Source organism: Papio anubis, chromosome 9 (genome assembly GCF_008728515.1).
Source record: "Papio anubis isolate 15944 chromosome 9, Panubis1.0, whole genome shotgun sequence".
NCBI lineage: Eukaryota > Metazoa > Chordata > Mammalia > Primates > Cercopithecidae > Papio > Papio anubis.
This window is the reverse complement of record NC_044984.1, coordinates 83,682,532-83,689,834: the sequence shown is the minus strand read 5'-3', so window position 1 is coordinate 83,689,834 and position 7,303 is coordinate 83,682,532.

Sequence of the window (7,303 nt, the reverse complement as noted above, 5' to 3'; positions counted from 1 at the left end):
TTTTCTCTTCACCTCATCTAATCTGTTATTAAACTCAACCATTGCATTCTTAAGTTCAATTGTTGTATTTTCAATTAAGCTTTTAGAGCTTCTACATGGCTCTTTGTTAAGAGTTTCAAGTTTTCTCCCAAAATTCTCAAACTTGGGGTTTTATCTCCTCTAATATAATAAATATTGTTGTTGTTGTTGTTTTTTTTTTTTTTAAAAAAAACTATGCCTGTGGTAAGTCTGACATCTTAAAGTCACTGTTACTTGAATTCTATTCTCTATGTTTTTAAACTGGTTTTTTTTTTTTTTAGACAGAGTCTCGCTCTGTCACCCAGGATGCAGTGCAGTGGTATGTTCTCACTTCAAGTTCCACCTCCCAGGTTCACCCCATTCTCCTGCCTCAGCCTCCCATAAACTGTATTTAACTTGTTATTTTATATTGTCTTGTACCTGGTTATGTTTTGTTTTATTTAGGACATTGTACACAATTGTTTGCAGAAATAATTGGAAGCCTAGCATGATGTTACCTTATTTCAAAGACAATTAATATTTGCCTCTGCCAGGCTTCTGATTATGCTTGCCATCTGGAGATGATGCTAAGGGGAGTTGTAATTCTTAAAAGGCCTATTTCTGGCTCATCCTTAAGGTATCATCTTTTGGGGTCCTGATAGAAAGCAATGAAGGTTCACCTGGTTTCTCTTCCTTGGTGGACTCTGGTCCCAGACTTTGTCCTTCTTGCTCTGGCAGATTGTCAAAATCATCCCAGCTCAGTTGCTCAGCTTCTCATCCACTTTTTCCAGAACTGGCACAAATCTCCAGAAGAAGTGTAGCCCTGAATGCAAAGTTATTCTTTCTGGATTTCTGCCTTCTCCTGGGTCTTGGTCCTTCTTCACTACCATGTTTATTCTTCCTTGTCTTCAAGTAGAAGTTCTTATAACTTAGAACTTGTCCTCATTACATTATTACTAAAATAAAAATTTCTCTGTGTTCCTGACTTCAGACTTGATTTCTTACTCTCCATTCTCTATACTTTTTGAAGGAGTGACACTTTCAAAATTTAATCATATTGCTACTTTTTATACTTGATCTTAGCCAAAAGGCCAAGAAGCAATTCATATTGCTACTTTTTGAAAAGAACTACAAAGTAAGTTGCTTGGATATTTGAAATCCTAGCTACTTAAAGTCAACAAAATGATCAGTGTTTGTTGAAGAGATGAACTGGACATGTTCATGCATACCAACATACAGCTAGAAAAGCCTACTGTTGAAAATAGGCTATTGAAAATTACTGTCACATTTGACTTTCCTGTATCATAAAAAAATTTAATTTCTTTTAATTTCAAAATAGTTATATTAATGTTGATTTTGTTAATTTTTTTGTTTTTGTTTTTGAGACGGAGTCTCACTCAGTCACCAAGCTGGAGTGCAGTGGTGCAATCTTGGCTCACTACAACCTCTGCCTCCCGAGTTCAAGCGGTTCTCCTGCCTCAGCCTCCCGAGTAGCTGGGACTACAGGCACGCAGCACCACACCTAGCTAATTTTTGTACTTTTAGTAGAGACGGATGTTGGCCAGAATGGTCTTGATCTCTTGACCTTGTGATCCACCTGCCTCGGCCTCCCAAAGTGCTGGGATTACAGGCGTGAACCACCATGCCCAGCCAATTTTGTTAATTTTAAAAAGGTTATATTATTGTTAGATTGGTACTCCTTAGTAGCCTTAAAATAACAAACCATCCAAATTACTGGAATAAAAAGAGCAAACTGATAAAGGGACAAGCTTGGGCTTCATATCTCTTTTGGATTTTTGAAAATAACAGCTGGTGGAGAAAAAATATTTATAAAAATGTTTAACAGTTCCCTTTTAAGATTTTTATCAGAAATAACTATTGACAGGATTTATGCCAAATAGAAAGATATCCTATTAATTGACAGACACATTAAAATTAAAAATAAAAACTAAATAGTGAATATAATTGATTGTCTCCCTAGGACTGGTAATGCATTTTTGTTTTTAGTTGTAATCAATAGATATGAATGAGGCTCTACCAAATGTTATTCACAGTTCAGCAGCCTGAGTACCTTTTTAAAACAGTGTAATTCAAATCAGTCCTACAATGACTGCCAATTGTATTTAGAAACAAATACCCAATCATCCAATCATTTCATGACTCTCAAGAACCTACATAACCCATATAATTCAACCCCACTCTCCCTCTTCCCTCCTTCATTAGATGACAGCCCTTTCTGGCTTTCTTTGTGCTCCTTCAATATACCAAGATTGTTCCCATTACACATTTTCGCACTTGTTGATCCATTTGCCTGGAAGTTTCTGTCCCCAGTTTTTCTCTTGACTGACCTTATTTTTGTCATGCAGGTTACAACTTAAGCTACTCAATGAGACCTTATCTCACAGTCTAAATTAACTTCCCCTCATCTCTGCTGTTCCTCGTTCAATCCCATTACATCAACTTATTTAATTTTCTTAATAGCATGGATCTTTATCTGAAATTATGCATTTATTTGTTTACTTGACTGCACTCTTTCCTCTTTTAGTAAATAGGGATCTATTTTCCAGTGCCTAGTACAGTGCCTGTTACACAGTAGGTCTTGAAAATAATGCTTGATGAACTCTCAAACATGATATCTAAAAGGCTGTGGCAAACCGTATTGCTTAATTTAATAGAGAATTCTATTGCCTAGATCAGCAAATTTAATGTTAGAGAAAATTCATTAGAGTGAGATTCCCCATGGGGAAAGAATTCTGGCCTACAAGGTATGAAATATCTAACTTTAAATGAGGACCAGTCTTTGTTCAAGGCAAGTGTTTAAACTTGCCTGGGAAAAAATATATGTACACAGACACACATACACACACGCACACATTCATATGGAAAATGAGATCATTCATATTCTCTTGAGAAGAAATGTTGAGGTAATTCTTTCATAAAAAATATTATCTGAACAGCATTTACCCTCTGTCAAGCACTCAGTATATATTTTAATTGATTTTAAGTAACAACCTTTCTATTTAAATAGGCAAAATGCATCCCCTAATTCTCGCCCTCAAATGGCATATACACATGAACATACTTTTTCAGGACTGGATGACAGAGAAGAAAAATACTGGTACTAAGACTGTAATGAACTTTCCAGTTACCATGGCTACCTTTAATTAAAGTCTATATATGGGAGCCCCTAAATCTAGCAAAAAATGTGTAATGATGCTCATCTTGCATAGTATTGGGATTAATAATTAAATCCATTTATGATTTCAGTATTACAATACAAATCTGCCACTGTCTATCTGGTGAAATGTGGTCTTCGCTGTTGTAAGCAAAATTCTAAGATGGACTCCAAGCTTCCTGCCCCTTGGGGTATTCATCTTATATAACCTTCCACTCTTGCCTATGGGCAGGACTGTGAATATGATGGATTTCACTCCTGTGATTAGGTTATGTTATATAGGAAAGGTGAAGAGTTTTTGCAAATGGAATATAGATCCCATATTAATTGGCTATGTTGCTTAAAGAAAGGAGATTATTCTGGGTGAGCCTGACAGAATCAAATGGGCAGCTCAGCTCTGTATGGAGGAATGCATGACATGCACATGGCTCAGTTTTGCACCAAACATTTCAGGGGACATGGCTAGTACACACATTTCATCATTTTAATTTCACTATACGTACATGCTATTAGTGAAGTAAATCCTTCCAGAAAAATAAAGAACTTTTTTTCCCCCCCAAGACAGAGTCTTGCTCTGTTGCCCAGACTGGAGTGCAGTGGCACAATCTCAGCTCACTGCAACCTTCACGTCTTGGGTGCCATCAATTATACCTCAGCCTCACAAGTAGCTGGGACTACAGGCGCATGCCAATATGCCCAGCTAATTTTTGTATTTCTAGTAGAGAAGTGGCTTCACCATGTTGGTCAGGCTGGTCTCAAACTCCTGCAGAGATCCACCCACTTCAGCCTCCCAAAGTGCTGGGATTATAGGAATGAGTCGCTGCACCTGGCCAAACTTTTTATAATTTAATAATTCCTTGCTAATTTTGCTCTTCTTCATTATACTTTTGAATGTAATATTATCTGCAAGTGGTTCCTTCGCTTCTTTGTGTCAGTCATAATCTGCCCGTGTCCTTCACACACAGCAAAGCCTTAAAAAACCTTATGTGATGAGAACAATATGACATGGCTTCACAGACCCAGTGCCTGTGAAATTGTACAATAGGCCACAATTCATTAGGCTGAAGATAATTGTGAATATTTTTGGACTGGTAAATGTTTGGAAAGGCAAGATTCTTGAAACTGTCAAGCTGACATATTCACATATTTGTGCAAGAGACAGCAGGAGGCAGATACAGTGCTAACCATTAGGATGTGTTATGTTTAAAAGGAACATTAATTCTATTGTTTTTGATTTAAAAGCAAACTATATCCACATCGCATGCTGCGATTCCGTTCAATGCTCCACAACACCCGCTTTCATTAAGTACTTTATTGCCTTCTATTCATCCCCTTCCCAAGTCATGGGCTCACTCCACAGCCATATCCCAGTTGTTCCTATCTTTAAGAAGGGGCTCATTTCCCTTCGTTATGAGTGTTTTCTTTTCTGGTTCCTAATTATTTTACTGCATTAGTCTAAGCTGTTAGGAAAGTATCTCCAAGAACAGACTTAATGAGAGTGACAGATTTTGACTTTCATACAAAATTATAAACCTGTGTCCATGGAAACAGAAGGAAAAGCAAAACCTGAGATTCCCTTCCTTTGTATCTTGCTGTGTGGCACAATGAAAAATAACCACAGTGGTAATAGCAGAATTACTTGTTGCAGCAAATCCAATATTCCAGGTGCTGGGAAGGCACAGTCCTACAACCTATGGATTTTTTGTCGAATACAAAGGGGGCAAATTCAAACATGTTTCAGACACTATAAATCTCAGTATGTGATTCTAATCTATTATAACCTGAAAGCATTAGAATGTTAGGTTGTAATAAATATTTGTTTGGATACAATTACTACATCATCACCTTGGGTTAAGGCTTTAAAGTACGAATTTTGCAGGGGACACAAACATTCTGTCCATAACAACTTTCTTGCTTATTTATATGTATACAATTGTAATGGCCATGAAAATTTGCCATTGACATTGTCAAGAGAACTGCTATGGGGAGCAGAGCTGACTGAGAGTCTCAGTCACCCTTCCTTAGAATTCAGACTTTCGATGGCTGTCCCCAGCCAATAGCTGCATATTAGTGGGATCTGAGGCTTTTCTAACAACGAATTTTGGCCCACCAACTCCTCATTCATCTGGCTGAGAGTTTCATAGCACTGCCCTGCAGACTGAGACACTTCCTATCCAATTCTCTTTTTTGTCCCCTTCTTTCGCAGCCATCACACATGCATCTTACACTTGAGCCTTTCGCTGGCTACTTCTGCTCCCTCCTCTTTCTCCTTCTTCAGCATTTCCCCCAGCAGATATCTTGCATATCTAATCACATCTTTTTTTTCCCTTCGTTACACGGATATGTTGTGTGGTGGTAGCGTTTGGGCATCCAGTGTACGCATCATCCAAATAGTGAACATTGTACCCAATGAGTAATTTTTCAGCTCTCACCAAAATTTGGAGTCCCCAGTGTCTGTTATATCCCTCAGCATGTCCATAATCACATCTTGAGGTCTGCTTCTCAGAGAATCTCAACTGGCACCACTGCCTTTTTCCCAAAAAAAATAAAAATAAAAAAAATAAAAAAAGTAAAATAATTTACACAGAAGCCAGTAATATATCAAGCCATTTAAAATAGGCAATGAAAATTAGGAAATTAGGAAATGGGAAAATAAAGAATGCAGAATTGAGCTCAAAGAGGGTTGATTAATTTACAGAATGAATATCATGTATGGGTAACATATCTAGCTCCAAGAATAAAGTATAACTGCCAACAGAAAGTGAAAACATATGAATAAGATGGTTTCTGTTTTTGCAGTTTAGAATAATAAGTAATAACCTAAGGACCAGATGATACTGGGAAATGAAAAATCTCTTACCTCCAAAGTAATTTTGACATATTTTGATTATCTCTGTTAGTGACTTATAGGAGTGGTATGGATACAGTCAGCTCATAATAATTTTTAAAAATCAATTTCATTTTGCTTTGGATACAATATATATAACCTATATTGTATTAATATGTAATATATTTTATAGCAACTTTTCCTTTAAAATATTTTTCTTAGATTAATATTATTATAACATTAGTTGGTTTATACCCTAAATTTTGGGTTGGATAACAGTGATAGAAAGAGATTCATTCTGGAATTAAAATATGGATCATTAACAGTATAAGCCTATATCTATCTATCTATCTATCTATCTATCTATCTATCTATCTATCTATCTATCTTTTAAGATGGAGTCTCGCTTTGTCACCAGGTTGGAGTGTAGTGGCACCATCTTGGCTCACTGCAAGCTCTGCCTCCCAAGTTCAAGCAATTCTCCTGCCTCAGCCTCCAGAGTAGTTGGGACTACAGGCACACACCGCCACGCCTGGCTAATTTTTTTTTTTTTTTTTTTTTTGTATTTTAGTACAGATGGGGCTTCCACCATGTTACCAAGGCTGGTCTCGAACTCCTGAGCTCAGGCAATCCGACAGCCTCGGCCTCCCAAAGTGCTAGGATTACAGGCGTGAGTCACTGCACCTGGCTGCCTTATAATATTAATTAATCAGAAGTATATTGCTGGGTGCAGTGGCTCATGCCTGTAATCCCAGCACTTTGGGAGGCTGAGGTGGGTGGATTACTTGAAGTCAGGAGTTCGAGACCAGCCTGGCCAACATGCTGAAACCCCATTCCTACTAAAAATACAAAAATTAGCTGGGTGTGGTGGTGGGCGCCAGTAATCCCAGCTACTTAGGCAGCTGAGGCAGGAGAATTGCTTGAACCCGGGAGGTGGAGGTTTCAGTGAGTGGAGATTATGGCACTACACTCCAGCCCCGGCAACAGAGCGAGATTCCCTCAAAAAAGTAAAAAAAAAAAAAAGATATGTAGTATGTTGTTTGCTTGCAGGCCCGTCGTGTCCTTATGGGCTTCCTATATAAGTCAAAGTGGTTTGTGTCATCTCAGTCCAATCTCAGACTGAAATCTCTATCTGAATAATACTAAAGTACATTCAACAGTCATAAAAATATGTTACAAATTTATTTTACTCATATGCAATATTGTATTCCACTCTGATGACTACCTTTTTATGTCATTTTTTGTGGAAAAGTAACTTTCTGCCAGAAAAGAATCTGGTGTTAGAGTAGACTAAGTTGAGCCTA